This window comes from Canis lupus, chromosome 3 (genome assembly GCF_003254725.2).
Source record: "Canis lupus dingo isolate Sandy chromosome 3, ASM325472v2, whole genome shotgun sequence".
In the NCBI taxonomy this organism is placed as follows: domain Eukaryota; kingdom Metazoa; phylum Chordata; class Mammalia; order Carnivora; family Canidae; genus Canis; species Canis lupus.
Window position 1 is genome coordinate 587,754 of NC_064245.1, and position 23,654 is coordinate 611,407.

General features: G+C 39.8%; 1 long non-coding RNA gene across 4 annotated transcripts in view; it reads left to right on the top strand.

Moving 5' to 3' along the window:
• LOC112653762 (uncharacterized) overlaps nucleotides 1-23,654 on the top strand; it is a 68,458-nt gene that overhangs the window by 30,575 nt on the left and 14,229 nt on the right. For all 4 annotated transcript variants that reach the window (XR_004814363.2, XR_004814366.2, XR_003132494.3 and 1 more), the window contains exon 3: nucleotides 12,502-12,568. This is a non-coding gene — a long non-coding RNA (uncharacterized LOC112653762). The remainder of the gene's footprint in view (nucleotides 1-12,501; nucleotides 12,569-23,654) is intronic.

Genomic DNA, 23,654 nt, shown 5'->3' on the forward strand with positions numbered 1-23,654 from the left:
ACAAGGACAAAATTAGGTCCTCAAAGATCCCTAGAGCTTTCTTTTGTTTTTTTTTTTTTTTTTTTTTTCAACACAGAAATAAGATTAATTGGAAAATGACAGAATCGAAGATATGTTTCACTTGGTTTAAGCAACGGCCAACTTTAATATAGAGCATCTGTGTCTTTCATTCTGCAAACAATTACGAGCTGATTTATATATTACAGAATTCAATTGCTGCTTAAAACGATCAAATTATCCCATTGAGTTCCTACAGAGCTCCTTAAAAAGTGTGTAAGAGACAAAAACAAGAGCATTTAACATTTTTAAACATATATTATCAGGTAAAACTGTTAATTTCTTGGCAAGGTCTATATTATATCATTTAGAAATATGTATTATTATCATGTTGGAATTGGCAGCAACTCGGACCTGAAGTCTTTTATTTAAAAAATTAAGAATGGAAGCTGCTTTTCTCTGAGAGCGTTGGTTAGTCTCGCATTTGTTGTGGAGCTCTAATAGCTACCATATGTTAGGTCTATTAAATGAATGATGTAATTTAGGCTGCCTGTTGTCCTGCCAACTGCTCCGTGCTGACTCCTTACTGTTAGCCTGTGTTACTCCAGTGTGTCCATATATCACCCAGCAGTAGCTCCTTACACAAACATGTTAGTCCTTGGGCCTTTAACCCCATCCATCATCATATACAGTCTCTGTCTCCTTCCTTTCAGAATTGAAACTAATGAAAAATAATGGTAAACCTTGGCAAAGAGTGTGCTTGCAGGGTAATAATCAACCCAGTGTTCTGGCTCATGGATAGAAAACCTGAGGGGAGTGCTGATGCTGAAGACAAGAGCATAATGTATGATTAAGAAAATTCGGACTTCTCCACAACATGAAAGACAGAAAAATGTCTCTCTTTTGTGAAACATAGATGGTAGCTTTTTCCTCCCTAGTGAACAGGACGATGGAATGAGAATGATCAGAGCAAAAGGAGTAACATGTAACATATGCCCTTTGCTTGTGCACTTCTGAGGGCTCCTATCCAGGAAGATAGTAGTTTCAGTCTGAGAATCTCAGATATTTATGTAGCTATGACCCAAATATTTTCCATTTTACCAATGGGAAAACAGAGGGCCAAGATTGATTAATGACTTATTTCAAGTTGCCATTTATTTATCCGTGTTTAGTAAAAGGAAATTTATAGATATTTTAAAAAATTCATTGGGAAAAATCCATTATCAATGATTCTATAAATTTAATTGAAATCTATTTCTTACAGCTTCACTTCACCGTGCTACAATTATCCTAGGCCTGCTTTTACTAGCATTTTCTAGTGAGTGCGACTTTTTTTCAGCATTATAAAGAAATCCTACCATTGCTACCGTACAGCTTCAAAGACATACATCTTTGTAGTATGTCTTATGTATTCAAATGTTAGGACTATTTATTTTCACTCAATATTCTGAATATACTGTCAATATGGCAGATTTCTTTTCAATGTTCTGTGGGGTTTTTTTCTTTAAGCCTAGGATTGGAGAGTAATTTTCTTTAATTTACACCTACTGTATGGTCCAGCAGAACCTAAAATTAATCCTTTCCTTTATGGGGAGTGCATAACAGTTGTACTCTTATGTAACCTGTTGGCTCCCACTTGTCATCTTAATGAACTTCCCCATTTCCTACTGTTTTACAATCTGTCCTTTTGGCATCTTCAGACTTCCTGCACTCTTCTTCCTTTGGTAAGTGTATTAGTTTCCTAGGGCTGCCATAACAAAATACCACAGACTGAGTGGCTTAAGCAACAGAAACTTATTTTCTCACAGTTCTGGAGACTAGAAGTCTGAGATTCAAGGAGTGAGCAGGATTGCTTCCTTCTGAGGGCCGTGAGGGAAGGATCTGCTCTAGGCCTGTCTCCGTGGCTTGTGGGTGGTTGTCTTCTTCATGTCTCTTCACATCATCTTTCCTCTGTATGCGTGTTCATGTCCAAATTTCCTCTTACAGAAACACCAGTCATACTGGATTAGGGCCCATCTTAATGACCTCACTTTAATGTAATTACTACTGTAGAGTAATTGGGGGGAGGGGCAGATGCAATTCAGCCCATAATGGTGGGAAAAAAAGACATAGAAATATTTAATGCTACATGGCATTTCTAGGGTATTGAGATTCCATGGATCCCCAAAATGTGGATCTTAATTATTAGTCAAGAAACATGGATATGTTGCATAGTGATATTAGTCTCCTAGCAGCCAAAATGCTAACTTGATAAGATTTAGATCCTCATCCCCACCCCCTACATGTCAAGAAAACAATGCATACTGAGTTAGCAAGTGTGTAGAGAATAGAGATCCTGAAATAGAAGCTGGGGGGAAAGAGGGCCTCCAGCGCCTTGCATGCCAAATGGTGATGGAAGTCAGATATTCTTTTTAATCATGTAGTAGGGGTATTTCCATTCAGGTCACAACACATGCGTGTAAACCAACACACACCCATCCCAAAATTTCCAGATAGTATTGTATTGAATATATGTTATTTATTTCATGGGAGTCAACAGTGTAAGTTCTCTGTAGTTTTCAAGGCTTTAAATGTAGGAAGAGATCTCCAAATAATTACAAAAGATTGTATAGTAATCCAAATTTGCCAAGCAGTTAAGAACCTGTTTCTCTGGAAAAATAGAACTATGAAGAGAATCACATACTACTAGAAGGCATAAGATATTAGAAGCCTTTATTTAATCCTTGGAATTTTTTTATGCCATTATTTAATCCTGGAAACCCTAAGTTGTGATTGTATTAGAGATCTAAATTTTTTTTTTCCTTACAACCTAGTGAAAATGACTTACGGGCGAGTTGGTGGGTGGTTAAGTGCTAGAGATGAGAAGTTAGCCTGGGGTTTTTACCAGATCAAATCTGTCTGTCTGCTCTGATTGTTGGGCCCTCAGGTTAATTCTGGGGACAGCCCGAGGAATAAGGACCTGCCCAGGGGCAGTGAAGATTGGGAGATGTTCATGGAAACTGACCTGGCCTCTTAAAGTGTTGCTCTGGATTAAGGATCCCAGACCAGCAGCTGTTATGAGTTGAACCAGCTTGTCCTCATGATCACATTCAGAAGAGGTTACAAGGAGGGAAATGGGGGCACAAGTAGCTCTCCTCAGCTGCTTCTATCAGAGGTTCTCAAAAAGCCTGGCATGTTGTGTGCTCACACTTAAAATGTTCCCTAAAAGCATAGATTTCTTTTTAAATTCTTTTTAAAGATTTATTTACTTATTTTAGAGAGAGCAGGAACAGGAGGGCCAGAGGGAGAGGGAGAGAGAATCTGCAGCAGACTTCATGCTGGGCGTGGAGCCTGATGCGTAGGGCTTGATCTCACGACCCTGAGATCATGACCCGAGCTGAAACCAAGAGTAGACTGCCTAACCGCCTGTGCTCCCCAGGCGCCCCCAAAGCCTGAATTTCCTGATGCTGCCCATTTTGCTTCATTGATCCTAGAGAAGACTCACATTATTACATTGAGGTGTTTTTAGCAAGGTCTTAGAATTCCCAGTATTAACCTGCTTGCTGCTCTTTAAAGTCACAGTTTTGGAGTTACATTTGAAATAGGATAAGTTTACCTTGGAAACAATAGGGATTACAGTCAGGTGTTTTCTTTATAAGCAGAGTGCTCACTAATATGCTTAAGTCTAGAAATTGCTGTTTTACTAATGGGTAAAAGCAGGACAACTTATCCCTTTTCTCAGAAAGTATTAGCGATTTCCTGCAGGAGGAAAGAAGTGGGAGAAAGCCCTTCCTACAGTCTTTAACAGTTTCCTATGTTATTTTCTGTGGCCTAAAGAGAGACGCATCCTGTTCTCCTTTCCCAATTTATCACTTCCTCACTTATACTCAATCCCCACACACCCACAGGGACCAATTCTCACTTCTACTGGTTTTATTGTGCAGTTCATTTATTTCTATAATCCTTCCAAATGACTCAAAAAAGTGGATGTGTATGTATTCTTAGAGGTGTCATTCTTGCTTGTCTTTAAATCATAGCACCCATTGGAATTTTAATCAACCTTCCAGGTCAGTTAAAAACTTCGGGTATAAACCAAGAGTTAAAATTATTGTTGTGCATTGAGTTTTCATAATAGAAGATTATCGCCATAAATGATTATTCTTCACCTTGCAGGTTAGGGAATGCAGTGATCTAAAAGCTCTTGCCTGTCAGTTTTATCTGCGACATGGGCAGATCAAGTCAGTGTGTACATTCTGCAGATTTTTAAGAGTCTTTGCTCAGGGGAAGGGCTGGACCCACGCGTGTGTCCTGTCAGTCTTGGGTAAAGTGGTAGTGGGTACCCTGGACTCTTGGACTGATGTTGCTACTTGGGCTTGTTCCTTCTTTCTTTCTCTTTCCCCCCTCTCTCTCCTTCCATCCGCCCCCCCCCCCTTTTTTTCTTTCTTTTTCTTTGAAGCAAGTTAGACATACGCTGGACTCAGTAGCTCTGTTAAGGCCATATAGTTTGAGAGGAGAATTGGTAGGATTTAGAAGGGCTTTTTAATCAAAGCCTTAGGGGGGATGTGTCTGGTTATTTTTTGGAACAGGGACTAAATGAATGAGCCAGAAGGTGGTTGGAAAAACAGGCATTTATTCCTCTGGGTGTTTATATGAGGGCAGAGGGCTGAAAGCAGAAAAATTACAGGAATGGTGATTGATCTGGGAGCCAGCTGGAGAGCGTTGCTAAGGATAGACTGTTTTTGACAAATGGTAACCATCCTCAAGAGGATAAGAACATGTGGAAGGTAGGAGACCAAACTTTTCTTTTTATGGAGTCAATCAATACTTGTATTACAACAAATGAAGTCATTCAAAGAGAGGATTCCAAAGACATATGCAAATACATTTCCAAAAACAAAGGGCTCAGTTTAGAAGCAAGAACATTCAGTGTCTTTGCTGGTCAGGAGGTCAGGGACTACCCCTGAATTAACTAATTATCCGTGTTGCCTCTCTGTGTAAAACGACTTAAGCTGGTCAAGAGCTACTTCCCGAGTGGGATGAGGAAAAGGACCTAAATAATGACTGAGAGAGACTTTTGAAAAGTGGGAGTGAAGCTAGTGTAATCCGTTAGAAATTTATTAATAATATATTAGATTCAAAATACATCTGTCTTTTTTTCTCTTTACGTGGGCTAACGACCCACTCTGTTGCTTGGACCATGAGAAGAATTTATTAAAATCTGATGTGTCAAATAGTTTCAACACTCAAATAAAAAAATGTTATAGTCAAATGAAAAGTATAGAGAAAAATGGGCCTGGGGTGGGGGCTGGATCACACAGCCAAAGCCCCAGAGACCATCCGGAAAACTAAAGGAGTGTGTACAGGTTAGTGCAGGGCAGCCTGAGAGCCACGGAGGGAGCCTTGAGGTCTAATAGGAGATGTTAATCCTTGCTCTCGGGCCTGGATGACGGCTAAGACTCCAGGCTTGGAGCTGTAAGTCTCTGCAAAGTCTACAAAAGATGGACTAAAACTTGGGCAGTGTGAATATTTGAAGGGTAGATGTGGGAGGCCCCACAAAATAAGAACAAAGTACCGAGAAACTGCACTGATTTCTTGGCAAAAAGGGGGTGACCATGCAGCCCAAGCCTGACAATGAAATAAAGATGTCAACCCAGTGGCTCTAATGGCTGTGTGACCCACATGTGTGATCAATGAAACTGGGAGTCCGGGGGTGTGTCACCATGGCTGGGATGCAGCCGTATCCCATGCTCAGCCGACAGGGAATCCCAGGAGGGGAGCATGGAAAACGGAAGCTCTTCTTTCCCGTCATGCTTCCTGCAATCTGGGGCATGGCCATTTTGTCATTATTCTTGAAACTGTACTTTTGTCAGGATTATATTTGTTAAGACTTGTCAGTTTTTACCTGTGGTGAAAAATTGTTGGAAAGACAAAAGTGTCGTTTGCTGTTTCAGAGACAAGGCAACATGGGAGAAGCTAGGGGGTAGAGGGTGCGGGTATTGAGCCGTAGGGAGATTCAGGGCCCAGAAGCGACTGTAGCAGTGACTCCCCATGTCTGCTTGAAGTGTTTTACCCCCAGCACACATCTGACAGTGTATGGGACAGTTCTGACTGCGGGGACTATAGGAGGCCCTGCTGCTGGCACCTAGCGGGTGTCAGCCACCTAACTAAACACCCCACCATACGCAGGACCCCACCCCCGCCCCACCCCAAGTTATTTGGTTCAGTCTGACAACAGTGCAGATGCTGGGAAGCCCCGGCAGAGGAGGGGCACGTGGCTCGGCCTCAGCGAGGGAGGGGGTGTCCTAGCAACAGGCCTGGCGCAGGAGAGGGTGGACTGAGACCCTGGGGTTGGGAAAGGCTGGAAAGCTTCTAGTGTCGGCAGGTGGGAGAGGGGTGGGGCGGAAGGGTGTGGAGCCTCTGGGCAACAAATGCGTCTGGAGGAGACGCCAGCATGTTACCCTAAAGGGGGACTTCGTTGTCCCCGCTGCTTGTCCAAAGGGCGGTGTGGTCAGAACACGGCCTGCCCACTGGTGCTGCTGCTTGCCCTTGAGCCAGAGGACGATGGAAGGTCTACTCTCTCTTTCGGGTCTCCCCTGTCTTCACGTGGCGGCGGCCTTGACACCGTGTCGCTTCTGTTCCCTTTCTGGCCACTGAGCATTGACTCTATGTGTTTCTCCTTACACACCCTGTCCTGCCTGCTACTGGGAGTGCACCTGCTGAGGGTGCAAGGACTGCCCTCTGCCTGGAACTGCCTGGAGCCAGTAGGCCTTATTCGAGGACACCTGGCTGGTGCCCTTGTCCCACCCTGCCTGGAGCCTTCTCGTAGGCCTCACTCAGGGACACCTGGCTGGTGCCCTTGTCCTGCCCTGCCTGGAGCCTTCTAGTAGGCCTTATTCAAAGACACCTGGCTGGTGTCCTCTGTCTTGCCAACCTGGAGCCTTGTAGTAGGTCTTATTTGGGGACACCTGGCTGGCTCAGTCGCTGAAGCATCCAGCTCTGGGTCTTAGCCCAGATCCCTGTCGGGAGATTGTGAGTTCAGGGGCGCATACACAGCCCTTCCTCAGTCTACCCTTCTCTGGCTCTCAACCCTGTTGCCTGCGCTTCCCTTGAAATTTTTTTCCCTTTTATAGTTTTCTGCCTTCCGGCTCTCTTTTTTATCCTGAAATCTTTCTCTTACTCCTTTTCAAGCTCAGTGCCTATGCCTGGTCTTTAAATCTATGTCCTCTGTCCGACTTTCTTTAATATATTTTGCTAGTGATACCACCTCTTCACACTCCTCCATCAACTCACTGTGGCTTGGGTACTGTACTCTCAAATATTTGCATACGAAACCACTCATTCTTGGTCATCAATTAGGAGGTTGCACGATGCCTTTAAGACGTCTCCAGGGCAGAGTTCCCCGTGGCTGATCCCTGACTTGCTTCCTGGGGGCCGAGCTTTCCCTGTATCTCTTGAATCGGCTTTGCTCAAGGCTTTGGATTTCTGATCCAGTGAGAAGATTCAGTTTTTTCCTGGTAAAGTGAGCAGAGCACTCAGTTACTCACCGTGTTATTTATCCACCAAGATTGCAGTTACTGACCCTGTACTTGCTTCATTTCGCCCTTTCTGTGTATATTGTAGAGGAAGTTTCCGCTTTAATTTGCTTGGATTTCAGAGTCTCCCACCAGCCTGCCAAGCTCCCAACTCTTACACATCCATTCTTTATCCTTCCACCTAAACTTGCTACGTTCTCTCTCCTATGAAATACTGTTTTTTTTACACTAGATTCTTTACTTCCTTGGGTCAATGAGTAGAAGCTATGAAAATTTCTGGCTTGGAGGTAGAAGCTGTTGGGCAAAATTTGTGGGAGACAGGGAGGCCTTTTGGAACTTTCAAATCACATGATGCTAGCAGCTGCTCCAGGTAAGCCTGGCCCTGGCCTGCTTAATGCCTCTTCTGTTTAAAGCTTCCTGCATCACATGGCAATTACCACCCTACAGAGCAGGAACTTGAGAGCCTGTCAATAAGAGTGAAAGAAAAGGGTATGGGATGGAGAGAAGTAGAGGAAATTAAGCTGCTTCCAGGGTTTCCTTGTTCTAGCTATCATGCAAATAATTTAATAAGCCCGATGTGCTTTGCTTTAAATACAGTTTTGAAAATTTGCATGAAATGAATTTCTGCAAATAAAGTACTATTTCAGACATACTGTTTAAAATTCACTCTGGTAAATTTCATTAGGTTGAAAAGAGTGCTTAAAAAATAATTGCACTTTTATTTCATGGAGGCTATTATGCCTTTTAATACCAGATTTGTTTGCATTTATTCCATATTTGATTTTGTAATCACACAACCAGGAAAATAATTTCTTTTCTGCCACTGATCAATAGCTATATTAAAACTGCTTACCTGAGGCTGGCTAAATAAAATAAAATAAAATAAAATAAAATAAAATAAAATAAAATAAAATAAATCTGATCTTTCTTCAGCTTGCTTTTCTGTGTTGAAAGCCAGGATGAGCAATGTAAGCTAAAATAGTACTCTGTAGCCCAAATCAGGCACTCTACACCAGATCCTTAGCAGATCTTCATTTTCCTTTGTGCTGCTATATTTTATTCTTTTGTCATGCAGACTTTTCTACTCAGAGTGAATAAAATTACTGGAAGTTTTTCTGTTTTCGTTTTTGTTTTTTATATTTCTAGAGGTGAATAAGGGAAATTACAGTGATATGTGGTGTGGTGTTCAGGTTATACTCGGTAGGCACTGACCTTGGTGTTTGATTAACTCACAAGGGAGGCTATGAATAAGGCCAGAAAAATTCATAGGATTCAGGAAGACATATAATTTTTGTTTTTCCTAATATTTTAGTTATATTTCCTGAAACATTGCCTTTGGGAGTAAAATATAAGCTGGGACTTACTGGTCATTGACAGTACTCAGTATTCCCTAGAGTTGGAAGAAAAGCTCAGTAAAGATATTAAAAACACCCACAGTATTTCAATTTAACTGAAATATTTACTTTATAGAACTTCAGACTAGATCCTGTTGTTTCTGTGGGTTGATATTTAGCAGAAAAAAAGCCCACCACATTTCATCCAGCAATGCAAAAATTAGAGGGCTTTTTGTTTGATTTGTTTGTTTTCTATTTCTGTGGCACACCGCTGTTGGAGATAACATTTTATCCAACTTGAAAAGTGCTATTTATAAGGCAGGTGAAATTCTATTACTGCCAATTTATAGAAGCATGAATTTTCATAATGGCAAATGCGAAGCCGAATGTAGCCAGCAGGTAGCCCTGTTTTCTGATTGTTTCATCTTGCAGAAAATGTCACCAAAGTATAATTTGCTATTTTGCTTAGAAATTATATGGTGTGCCTAGGTAAAGTCCACAGAGTACAACAGTAGGGCTTTAAATAAATCTCTAGGGCCTGAGGAAAAAGTGAAAGGAAATTCCATGTCGCATTCGAAATCATTAGGATTTGTTTATTCCTCTATTTTTAAATTAATATGGTACCAGCAGATCTTGAGTTGCATAATAGAGATATTAGTTATTTTCACACAGGATTTTTTTTTTCTAATGTAAAAAATCTAACCCCCAGTTCAGAACTGTCCTCTTCAGGCCTACGTGAAAACATCTGAGGGTGATTATTTGCCAAGTACTGACAGATTTCCACATTTCTCTCCCACAGTAGTGCATTCTTCTTTTGGGACCCCAAGTAATCTCTAAGAACTTAAATCAGATCATACCAACCTGCCTAAAAATCCTTCAACTGATATTTGTCCCATTCAACTTAGAATAAGATCCTACTCCAAACCATGAGCTATAATACTCTATACCAGTAGTTCTTACTCATTTTGGTCTCAGCACCTCTCTACACTCCTAAACATTGTTGAGGATCCTCAGAATACTGTATTTGAGCTACAGCTATTTATATTAATATATTAGAAATTGGAACAAAATTTAAAAATATTTATTAGTTCATTTAAAAATAATAATACCCAATACACAACATTTTAATGAAAATAACTGTATTTTTCAAAACAAAATTTATTGAAAAGAATGACATTGCTTTACAGTTTTGCATATTTCCTTAACGTTTGGCTGGATTCTTGTATCTACTTTGACTTAATTTATTGCAGTAGCACTCATTCTTTGCCTTGAATGCAAAGGTCCGCTTCACTGGTGTCTGCAGAGAGGCCTTCCTTTTCACTCACTATGTAGTCACCCTATGTCCCATTACTTTACTTTCTCCATAGCATTTAAAATTATGTAAACTTTTATTATCTATGTCCTTGTTTATTATCCATCTCTACCCACTCAGTTACAAGCTGCACTTAGGTAAGCATCTTCTTTGTGTTACAAACCACTGTGTAATAGTTTTCAGTTGCTGCTTAACAAATTAACCCCACACATAGCAGCTTAAAACAGCATACATTTATTATCTTATGATTTCTGTGGGTTAGGAATTTGTGTGTGGTGTAGCTTGGTGGCTCCGGCTCAAGGGCTCTTCTAAGGTTGGGCTGAAGGAGCTCTCGCGCTCACTCCTATGATGGTTGGCAGGCACCTAGATGATCTGCTTCCAAGCTGATTCATATGGGCCAGTGCTGCCTCCCTACGTGGCAGGTGGCTTTCCCTAGGGTGACTGCTCAGAGAGAGAGAGAATCCAAGACAGAAGCTGCAGTGTTCTCATAATCTAACCTTGGAAGTGACATTCACTCACTTACCATTTTCATTCATTGGAGGGAGTCACTAGGTCTAATCCATACTCAAGGGGAGGGGATTATATGGGATGAGTAACAGGGTAGGGATCCCCAGGGGATGGACAGGCTCTTACCATCAACTGTATCCTCAGGGTTTAGGCATAATGACCGGTATGGTACATAGTAGGTACTCAGTAAATGTTTGTTTGTTTTTTAAATATTTTATTTATTTATTCATGAGAGAGAAAGAGGCAGAGACACAGGCAGAGGGAGAAGCAGGCTCCATGCAGGGAGCCCGATGTGGGACTTGATCCCGGGACTCTGTGATCACTCCCTAGGCTGAAGGCAGGTGCTCAACCGCTGAGCCACCTAAGCTTCCCAGTAAATACTTGTTTAATGAACATTGTGTCCATAAAGTACCTAGTAAAATACATGTTGCCAGAAGGTACAGCTTTGTTTTCTGAGCAGAAGGGGGATTATTGACATTATACAGCTTTTAGAATCCATGCTATTTATTCATGGCTCCTCTTGTGTATTGTATTATTTAGGTATTTGGCATAAGCCTACATACAAAGAAAACTATTAATTTCTTCTGTGGGATAAGAAGACCAATTGATGGTGCCTTCTGGGGCTTAAAGTGAGAAACTGGGTGAACCTACTAGTCTGCAGCTGTGATGTGTTCCTGCCACTTAATACCTGTTTTGCCCATTCTTCTTCTTATGTAAAATTTTTATTTACTAGAGAGATGGTGCTATTGTAAGACCACTGCTGTCTCCTGGCATCTTTGTTTGGCTTCTCTAGGGTAAGGAACACATTGAGTTGCCTAGTTGGCCATATTTGTTCCGAGATGCAGTAATTCCAAATTCATTAACTTTATTCATGGGACGATTATAATCATTTTCTAAATAAATAATCTAGGCTCGACTAATTTATTTACCACATAGAACTGCCCTAGAGTATCTTCATGTGTCTCTATGCTATAGTACTATTTTAGGTCTTTTGAAGGAAATTATAGCTAATCTTCACTTTTAGTCATGATATAATAGCATTGTTTTTAAACTTGTTTCCAGAGCTATGTATATTGGTCACATGTTAGTATGAGTCAGCCTTTAAAATGTTTTTTATGCCACTTAGCTGGAACTATGGCAACAAGGTTATGGTAATTTCAACTAAACGTGAGAATGGAGGAAGAGATAATTTTATAGAATTAGGAATAGACCTGTGCAGGACATCTGGTCAATGAAGGGGTGACCTAAGGTCAATGTAAGCCTGAAAAAGGCGAGTTTCTACATCAGTCCAGGAAAAACAGGCTGGAGTATTCCAGAGGCCAGATGCATTGACTTTAGTGTTTTGCATAGGATTTTTCAAGTGCAGATGACATCTGTGGGTGTCCTGGATGGAGACTTTTTTCCAGCAAGAGTCTCATGAGGATGGGGCCATCTCAAGATTCCTCTAAGTGGCCTGACTGAGAGGGAAAGATGTGGTTAAAGGACACAGATTCTGGTGTTACACAGACCTGGGTTTCAATCTCTGCTCTGTCATTCTCAACAATAAGTGAAGGAAATAATTCCCATACTTTAGGATTGTTACAAAGATTTTGCAGAAAATACACGTAAAACAATTGCCTCACATAGAGGCTACGTGTGCAATATTTGTAGCTCTCTTTCCGCAGCTGAAATTTGGCAGAACATTGAATATAGGAACCCCAAGGGATGTCCCAGTTGTTTTGCTGGGTTTCAAACACACTCCCCTTGGCCTCCATTGCACAGCAGCAACCCTTGCTCCCCAGGTGCGTAGGGTCAGTTACCTCCACCAATATGGTGATTCTCTCTTTGCCTGTCTTCACAGGTCTGTGTGGTAGCCAGAGCTTCAGGTTCAGCAGAATCCTTGCCGCACTGCTGGAAGCCAGGATCCAGTAAGTAATAAGGTTGACAGAAAGCACAAATTCTGCAAATGGGTCATAGGAATAATGGTGGGAGAGGCCTGTCCTACTTGCACCCTGTTTCCCTGAAGAGCATGTTCCAGTTATGGGCAGCATAACCTTCTATACTGTTCAGTGCGTACAGCTACATCTGGAAGGACAGTCCCCGGCCACACTCAGTACCTTTCTAGAACTGGTGCCTGAGCTGCGCCCTCAGTGAGCCATCCCAGTGTTCTAGTAGCCTGTGGTCTCGTGCCCACTCTTGTATCTCTTTCACGGTAAGATAGCGCTTTGAATCTTAGGCCAGTAAGTTGGGAATTCTCCAAGTTCTCAGATGGCTTGTTTTGTCGTGACCATAGCGTCAGAACACCCCGCGGTGGGATGAGGGACAACCGTACCTGTGTGCAGTGCTCCCCATGGCAGTGACTGGGGTCAGAGGTGGGTCAAGAGAGTGTGAGGCAGGAGTGCAAAGCACAGAATATACAGTATGTGCTGTTTGTGACCTGCGTATTTCCTTGAAGAAAGCTGTTTGGGGTTATTTTATTGTTTTTATTTGGGTAACCTGATCTTTATTTATTCTACTGATTTTCTGTTTTGTTTTTTTTTTTTAAATCATTAACTTTCGGCTTTATGTTTATTATTTGATCTCTTTTGCTTTCTCATGGGTTTATTTTGCTTGCCTTTTCTAATTTCTTGGATGTAATGTTTAGTTCATTTTAATTAATATGAATATTTGAGGCCATAGATTTTCTTCACTGGCTGCAATATGGTGTTTTTATTATTATTTTCTAAAAAAGATACTCTGCAATTTTGGTTTTCATTTCCTCTTTGATCCAAGAGTCGCTTAACAGAGAGGTTTTTGTTTTTGGTTTTAACCTTTTGTTTTGGAGTAGTATCTAGCTTTCAAAGAAGTTATGACTAGTCAAAGAACCATCCTGTATCTTTACCCAGTTTTACCAAATGTTAACATTTTATCACATTTGCTTTGTCATTCTGCCTGTCTGTCTCCGCATGTGTGGGCATGCGCACAGACATATACTATTACTTTTACTGAACCAACTAAACGTAAGTTATAGGCAAGATGTGCCATTCTTCCTATAAAGGTTAGTATGCAGTTTCTAAAAAAATCCCCACAATACAACCTAGGTAATCACAGTATAGCCATCTAAATGAGAAAATTAACTTTGACACAATTTTATCATCGAATCTAGGGACTTTATTTAAATTTTGCTAATTGTCCCAACGGATGGATGCCCTTTCTAACAAGTGGATTCAGGACCCACGCCGGGATCATATGTTGCTTTTAGTTGTTCTGTCTCTCTATTTTTATTCAGTCTAGACTAGTCTCTAAATACTTTCTTGTCTTTTATGACCTTGAGATTTTAGGAGAGTACAGGCTTCTTGTTGTTGTTTCCATCAAAGGTCCCTCTATCTAGGAGTCTGATGTTTCCTCATTATTAAATTCCATGTATGCATTTTTAGCAGGAATATCACACAGGTGCTTTGTTCTGCTCCGTGTATATCACATCGGGAGCCATCCAGTGTCAATTTGTCCCATTGTTAGTGTTGTTAAATGAAATCACTTGGTTAAGGTTTTTGTTATTGTAAAGGTTCGGTTTTCTTTAATGTAAAGTACTTATTTTTAATCCCTCTGTAGTTACTAAGTACTTTGTGGGGGGAGATGCATTGAGATTATGCAAATTTCCTGTTTTTCAGCAAACTTTATCCTATTAGTTTTAGCATCTGTTGTTAGTGTTTACATGGTTCAGTTGTCACTGCCATGGCAGCAGTTTTTAATCCCATCATTCTTTTCATATTTATTCTAAATGGATATATTATTAAATATTGCCTTTTATCTCTCCTTTCCTCCTTCCTCTCCTCCTTCTTCCCTTCTTCCTTCCTTCCTATCAGCATGACACATGGATTGTTATCTTATTCAATGAGTTAAAACCCATTACTATCATTATTTATTTTGATGCTCAAATTGATGCTGTTTGGCCAGTAAGACTTTAAGATGTTCTGTGCCCTTTTGACAAGAACTCATCATTTTTTAAAAATCAGTTTTGTTTCCTGGCATAGTATTTGCAAGATGGACCCAGAAGCCTGATTTGACTCAGGTTCAGTCCCTTTGGCAAGACTCTAACTGGTGTTTGGAAAGACGGTGGGGGTGGGAGGCACATTATGTCTGGGTGTCTCTGTTTTTTGTGATTTTTGTGAGTAGTCTGTATCTCTTAATTCACTGAGTTCACAAAATAATGGTGTAGTGCATAATGAAAAGGTAGGATATGAAATAATGAATTAGTTCCCTAATAATCCCTGAAGGTATAACTAATGACTACTTTTTAGTATCATTATGAATTTATAGACATAATATATTTGGCAGATTTCAGTCCATTGCTATTATCTTTATTGAAACTCAAATTGTCCATCTTTGGCAGATGGGGTCCTCTTTAAGTTGATTCTTGGGTCCTTCTGACACAACTCTAATAATCTTTGATAGCTTCCTCCTCTCTGGCATGACAAAATATTCCAGATTTATTTTATGTATTTCCTCTCCAGCCCTGGAGTAAGCCTTTTTCTGAGATAGTGTCTCTCAGCCTTTTAAAAAATTATCCACCACCCCCAAGGGATGATAAATTAAAATTAAATTAATATAGCCTTAATTAAAGAAATAAAATATTAAGAGATACTTTTTAAATTTTTGTTTTGTTTTTAGGTAGAGTTAAGCTTTGAAGACCACAAACTACTGTAATATAAGAATTTCTTCATCCCCACCCCCAACCAAATTTCTCTTCCTTGGTGGTGAGGAGTGGTGATAATCACACTATTGAGGGCATGCTTTAAAAAGCCCTGGCTTATTTTACTGGAAATTATATTTTAAGACCGCAATCTGAGCACTGTGGATATCCCAGTACTATAGGATTTTTACTTAGTTTCTTTTCTATCACTCCTGCATCTCATTTCTTCCATGCTGAACATCCATGATTATCCCCTTGATTTATTCCACATTGTACCGCAACAAACTCATAGTAGTAATACTAATGCTATTACCAACCAGGATTACTCCAAACAGAAGTTTGCTCTGCATGTGCTCTTCTTACCCTCCTTCCCCATTCCCTCCTCCATTACTGAATTTACAATTTATAGCAAATGTTCTCAAACCTTGCTTAGATTTTCTTATTTTCAGAGGCTCCTATTATGAGTAATGGGTATCTTTGTTTTTGTTCAGTCTCTTAAATCATTTTTAATTTTGTCTTTGTTCTTTTTTGATTTATATCTTCATTCTTTTTAATTTTTAATGTAATGTTTATTTCCACCTTATAATTCTCTTCAGGCATTATGTATTATGTTTAGTTGCTTTTTTGCTCCTCTTGTTTATTCCTCATTACTGAAATGGTTTTGCTCTTTGTTTTTTCTTCATTACTGAAATGCTTTTTTTTTTTTTTTTTTAATTTATTTATGATAGTCACAGAGAGAGAGAGAGAGAGAGAGAGAGAGAGGCAGAGACACAGGCAGAGGGAGAAGCAGGCTCCATGCACCGGGAGCCTGATGTGGGATTCGATCCCGGGTCTCCAGGATCGCTCCCTGGGCCAAAGGCAGGCGCCAAACCGCTGCGCCACCCAGGGATCCCGTGAAATGCTTTTTAAAAACTTTATTTCTGATTCTTTTATGAGCACTGTCACTACATTTTTGAGCTTCTTTTTTTCTGATTCTGTTGGTATCTTTTCATATCTTGTACCAGGTCTTAATATCTGTTTGCTCATTTTGAAGTAGTTTTGATCAGATACATGGGCACACCTTTTGGCATGCTTTCATTATTGGTAGTGTTTTTCTGCTCCTTATTCTCTTTTTTTAATCTTATAATAAGATATGATATTTGGCCTCAGTTCTTGTCTTTCCAAATTTTATGAGAAGCTAGTTTTTCTCAACTCTTAAGAGGTATGGCTCAGGATAGTATTTCTAGCTTCACATAGTTCCTCCTTGGGTTATTTTTAGGTTACATTAGGTAATATGGTGGCTTGCTTTCTGAGCATTCCTGGCTTCTTCCCATGAGCCTTTTCTCCTCCTGTCTCAGTTTTCACTGTCCTGCTCAATTTGATCTCCCAGCATGGTCTCTGAAAGGTGAGCCCCAGCTGATAACTTCATAGTGATCAGTTTATAGACTGCTTTGATCTCTTCCAAGTTTACTGGATATTTCGTTCCCTCACCTGTTTTTAGATTTAGAAACTGCCAATTTTAGCTTCCATTCTCAAGTCAGTCTGCAGTGCTTTCCAATGAATACTTATTGGCTTTTCAGGGGCTCTCCCATCCTCAGGTTCCTCATCTGCTTAGCACATTTCGCTTCCTTTTACACAGTTGAAGATTAAAGAACCTTTAAAGACAGGAGGAGAGAGGCTTTTAAAGAGGGCAAAAATAAGTATAGAAACCAGTTAATCCTGGTTTGGGGGGTTCATTTCTCTATCCAGAGAAGGTTATCACTTACAATTTTTCTTTTTTTTTTTAATATATATCTTTTACTTGAGAGAGAGAAAGGGAGGGTACTAATAGGGGGAAGGATAGAGGAAGAGGGACAAACAGACTCTCTGCTGATTGTGGCGCCCATTGCCAGGCTCCATCTCAGGACCCTGAGATCATGACCTGAGCCAAAGTCAGACTCTTCACAACTAAGCCACCCAGGCACCTCATCACTTAACATTTTTCAAAGCATAGCCTAACTATATTTGTTGTAACAAAATAAGCTCATAAGAAATGTGAGTAAAGAGTTTTCCCTTATTTGGGTTTGAAAGAAAAATGTGTTTTAAAATGTAAAGGCCAACTTGCTATCTTCTTTTCATTTTTTTTAGAGAAATATGTCCTACTAGCTGAAGTTATACAATTAATTAATTTATCCTTATCTCAGCAACAGGTTATTTGAGCCAGGATTTTAGACTGGACATGTAAATACTTTTCATGGTTTATTTGTTCTTCCATTCTTTAATGATGCTAAATTTCCAAATAGGTTGTTCTCATATTCTATTGCTTCTCATATTTTTAAGCCAACAAAATGATTTTTTGATGAAAACTTCTTTATTAATTGACATTGAAAAAGTATATGAGCTCCAAGGACCAAACTTCCAAGGAGAATTATGAAAACTCTTGAATGACCCAAAGAGCATCATAGATTTAGGAAAGAAGAAATACTGTGAAGAAGAATAGGAAAAGAGTTAAGAAGAAAGGATAAAAGTAGGAAAAATATGGGAGGTGAAACTATGGCAGTCATTCCAGAGTAGATTATAACTGTTGTACAAGGACTAGAATGCCGTTGTATTCTTCTGTAGTTCTCTCCCACAGTAAAACAATGCACACACTCACATACCCTTGGAATGACCCTTCAGTTTAAAACCACATTTATATAGAGCTTTGGTTTGTCTGTCTGTCTTTCTTTCTTCTTTCTTTTTCTCTCTTTCTCTTTCTCCATGCCCAGCGTGGAGCCCACTGTGGGGCTTGAACTCACGACCCTTAGATCAAGACCTGAGCTAAGAACAAGAATGGGACGTTTAACAGACTAAACCACTCCAGTGCCCCTGGAATGTATTTCTGTGGGAAAATTTTGAGTGGGGAAAAAGGAGTAAAAGAAAACTTTTGACTATATTGTAGACTGTCTACTGGGAGTTAGGGACATCACTTAGAATCCTATTTTTACACAATCACTGTTGCTGTTTTTTATCAGGTCTCTCAACTCAGAGACTAATGGGGTTTTCAATATTTGCATTTTGTATCTCCATTGACTTATAGCTATTTATTTATTATTTATTTTTTAAAGATTTTATTTATTCATGAGAGACAGAGAGGAGAGAGAGAGGCGGGGGGGGGGGGGGGGGGCGGAGTGGACAGGCAGAGGGAGAAACAGGCTCCATGCAGGGAGCCTGATGTGAGACTCAATCCCAGTACTCCAGGATCATGCCCTGGGCTGAAGGCAGGTGCTAAGTCATTGACCCACGCAGGGATCCCTATAGCTATTTATTATTTTCAAAATCATCTAGCAAATAATGAGACTGAGGCCCTGAAAAGTCTAATGTCTGTGTAGTGATAATGACTAGATCTTGGAGTGAGTCTTTCAAATGTGTCATTGAAACGAAACCTATTAAATGGCAAGCTTAAATTTTGAGATCACAAGTCTGTATCAGTAAGTGTGCTCTGCATGCAGGTAAGAAAACTGAGTAAGGAATACAGGAAACATAAGGATTTATGTAACTAAGTCTTGAATTAGGGCAGAGTTAAGGTTGGTTCGATTCACCAACTCATAAAGAGCATCAAGGACCCATTTCCCCACCATTTTCCTATTTTATCTTCATGGTTCTTTATTTTTATCTTTATCTTAAAGTTGAGAGCTGAAAAGAATGTTGAAATGCGACAAAATGTTATAATATGACTGACTGCCAATTACCTCCAGGATTACATGTTTCCTCATCCAAATCCAGGCTTCTCATAGCTCTCTCAGAAATACATCCATCAATTGTTACTATTATGTTTAAAAAATAAGGATTTTTTTGAACTCCCAATTTTTTTTTTTTACTTTCATCATTTGGCATTCTGTCAAAAAAGTTTCTCTTTCCCTGTCTCTCCCTTCCTCCCCCTCTTCCTTCTTTTATTTCCTTCTTTTAACATGGAATTAAGAATGGTGCCTGGGTGGTTCAGTGATTGAGCATCTGCCTTTGGCTCAGGTCATGATTCCGGGGTCCTGGGATCAAGTCCTGCATCAGGCTACCTCAGGGAGGCTGCCTATGACTCTGTCTCTGTGTCTAGCTTCTGCCTGTGTCTCTCTCTCTCTCTCTCTCTCTCTCTCTCTCTCTCCGTGTCTCTCACGAATAAATAAATAAAATTTAAAAAAACATGGAATTAAGAGTCTTATTTCATCCAATGGATTATAAACTGGTGATGATATTATTTATTTTAATGTTTACAGTGTCCCAATTTTAACTGTATTTTTAGACTTCTTACTTTCTGAAACAGTAAGATGTTCTGAGTTCATCTTGTACTTTCCTTACTTTAGCCTTTGAATCAACCATTTATCCCAAGAGCCTTGATCTTTTGAGTGGAGAATAGTGTTTAGAAATCAAGATCTGGGTGCCAGATGTGCTCATTGCGACTAGTGTGTCACTGAATCTAGGTCCTCTTGGAGGCTCAGCTAGGAAATAGATACACATACACACATCTTCTTAAGAGATGGTTGCATCCTAACAAAAGGTTATTTAATCATAGTTGAAAATGAAAGGTAATTTGTTGACTGTATTGTTCTAGTTTAGTAAAATGTATATAAGGAAAGCCATTGAATAACTTTAACCAAAGATAGGACTTAAATTTCTTGAATGATCTATATTTTGAGAACCTAAGAAAGTGCCTGTTTGTGAGCTAAACAGATCACTAAATGGTTAAAGAGTGGACTTAAACCTTCAATTAATCAATAAGAACAAAGCCTTACATATATCCATATATCTATTGTAGCATGTGCTTGTGAAATAGGTAGCTTTGGAGCTATTATGCCCATTATACAGATGGAAAATCAGAGAAGGTCTTAGTTACACTTTTACTGGGATATGGCTTTTGATTACTAGTTCAGTTTGTGTTCTGTTCCACAGTCTCCACTGCTTTATGGTCAATGCAATTTCCCAGGACAGCCCCACCATTTAAAGAAATGAATACTAATTAACATATAGTGTATTATTGGTGTTAGAGGTAGAGGTCAGTGATTCATCAGTTTTATATAACACCCAGTGCTCAGTACATCATGTGCCCTCCTTAATGCCCATCACCCAGTTACCCCATCCCCTCCATTCCCTCCCCCTCTAGCAACTCTCAGTTTCCTATGATTAAGTCTCTTATGGTTTGTCTCCCTCTCTGATTTCATCTTGTTTTATTTTTCCCTCCCTCCTCCTATGATCCCTATTTTGTTTCTTAAATTCAACATATGAGTGAGATCATACGATAATTGTCTTTGTCTGATTGACTTATTTCACTTAGCGGAATACCCTCTAGTTCCATCCATGTCATTGCAAATGGCAAGATTTCATTTTTTAATGGTTGAGTAATATTCCATTATATATGTACATACCACACCATTATCCATTCATGTGTTGTTGGACATCTGGGCTCTTTTCACAGTTTGTCGACATTGCTGCTAGAAACATTGGGGTGCAGGTGCCCCTTCGGATCACTACATTTGTATCTTTGGAGTAAATCTATAATAGTGCAATTGCTGGGTGGTAGGGTAGCTCTATTTTCAACTTTTTGAGGAACCTCCTGTTTTTCAGAGTGGCTGTACCAGCTTGCATTCTCACCAGCAGTGTACAAGGGCTCACCTTTCTCTGCCTCCTCACCAACATCTGTCATTTTCTAACTTGTTAATTTTAGCCATTCTGGTCAGTGTGAGGTGGTACCTCATTTGGTTTTGATTTGCATCTACTCAATGCCAAAAACCATAAGATACCTAGGAATAAATCTAACCAAAGAGACAAAGAAGCAGTACTCAGAAAACTATAGAACACTCATGAAAGAAATTGAGGAAGACACAAAGAAATGGAAAAATGTTCCATGCTCATGGATTGGAATGACGGATTGTTAAAATGTCTATACTACCTGGGGCAATCTATACATTCAATGTAATCTCTATCAAAATACCATTAACATTTTTCACAAAGCTGGAACAAATAATCCTAAAATTTGTATGGACCAGAAGAGACCCTGAATAGCCAAGGGAATACAGAAAAAGAATACTGTAGCTGGTAGCATCACAATTCCAGACTTCAAGCTGTATTACAAAGCTGTGATCAAGACAATATGGTACTGGCACAAAAACAGACATATGGATCAAGGGAACAGAATAGGGAACCCAGAAATGGGCTCTCACCTCGATGGTCAACTCATTTTTGACAAAGGAGGAAAGAATATCCAATGGAAAAAAAAGACAGTATCTTCAACAAATGGTGCTGGGAAAACTGGACAGCCACATGCAGAAGAATGAGACTGGGCCATTTTCTTACACCATACACAAAAATAGGCTCAAAATGGATGAAAGACCTGAATATGAGACAGGAATCCATCAAAATCCTAGAGAACAGGAGGTAGCAACCTCTGTGACCTTGGCAATGAGGCAATGAATAAATATTTTTTACATTCTTTTCTTTTGATGGCTGCAACTGTCCTGCCAAGTCTACCTCATTAGGCTTTTGGAGGCTTTTTAGTGTCCAGAGTTGTAAAAAACAAATTCAGACTTGAAATTCAGGAAATTTTATGTCTTCCTGATATGTACTTTGACAGTTCTTATGAAGCGTTGGGTTTTCTCCCTGGAGTTAGAAATGCTCCTTTGTTTTCTTTCCAGGGACAGCCCACGATTACTCATTAGTCTAATTCATAATTGTGTGTTGCAATTTTACCCATATATGATGCTTGGTATCAAGTCATGGGAAAGGCTTTGTGACGTTGGACTTTGTGAAGAGGTCAGGCATGTGGTTCCATGGAAGTCAGAGATGTTCTATGTGAGCAGTAAATCATCACAGACACATAGGCTTTGTTTTGTAGCAACTTCAACTACTTTAAATCCACATGTACTCTTGTTTCAATGAAGGAGCAATTCAGGGTGAAATTTTGGAAGAATGTCTTCACTCTCTGTGGGGTGAGTTTGAGCAGTCCACCTGGGATGAAGTTGGCTTCCTGTATAAAAAGGAAAATATTGGGCAGCCCCGGTTGCACAGCTGCTTAGTGCCGCCTGCAACCCAGGGTGTGATCCTGGAGACCCGGGATCTAGTCCCACATTGGGCTCCCTGCATGGAACCTGCTTCTCCCTCTGCCTGTCTCTCTCTCTCTCTCTCTGAATAAATAAATAAAATCTTTTTTAAAAAAAGGAAAATATTTTCAAAGCTTTGCATTTAGATTTTTAAGGCTTACTCAACTGAAAAATTTTAAATAAAAGCAAGAAGTGAATAAGATGCAAGAGGATGAGAGAAAGATCCAGGAGATATAAGAAAGAGTGAGTGTCTATAGCTTTCTTTTTAAGGGCTCCTGGGTGGCTCAGTCAGTTAAGCATCCAACTCTTCATTTTGGCTCAGGTCATGGTCTCAGGGTCATGAGATCGAGCTCTGAGTTGGGCTCCATGCTAGTGGGGAGTCTGCTTGAGATTCTCTTTCTCCCTCTGCCCTCCCCCCTGTTTCCCCTCTTCTGCTCTTTCTCTCAAATCAATCTATCTTCAAAAACAAAATAAATCTGTAAAACACTTGAACACTTCAAACACTTAAATCCACCTTACTCCCAACATTATATTTCAGTGAGACTGAGCCCAGGAGTTTTCCTTAGTCCCGTGTTTAAAAGGAGGAGGAAATCATACTGGAATCATTGCATCGCGGGTTAACTGAATTCATTTAGGGTGACTCTTTCCTTTGTTTAGTTAGTGTACATTTTCTCTTGACCTAGGTACTGTTCAAAAGATGCTTTCACAGGTGGAGGTCTGACATTTTTATATTTCACTCCTCTTTGGTTTTGTTCCACTATAAGTGAGAAGTGACTGACTTGTATGTGTAACTTGGAGCAATTTACTGTGCTTTAGTCTCTGTATTGTATACACAACGTATGTTCTGCTGTGGCCACTGCATCAAATCTCTTGATGGTTCTATATATGATTTTCTCAAATTGGAAACATGGGTTAGTAGTTTCATGGAAGAGTTCTTAGCATCTAAACTTGGGCTGAAAAAGTAAGGTGTACATATAGGCAATTTTTCTACCAATGATGTTATTGTAAAAAATTTAGTATTCTATAATAAGGGAATATAAGAAACTACTGTATCTTCTTTATTTTTCTGTAATAGATTTCCTTTAAGCTCCTATCGTGGTGGACTGCCAAGAAATTCAGTCTTTTTTTTTTTTTAATGGAGTTGAACACAACTTTTGGTGCTGCCATTTATTTTTTATTTTTTAAATTTTTAAAAAACGTGTATGACATGTATCCATCATTGCAATATCATGTAGAGTATTTTCACTGCCCTAAAAACCCCTCTGGGCTCCACCTGTTCAGCCCTCCTACCACCCATAACCACTGATCTTTGTACTG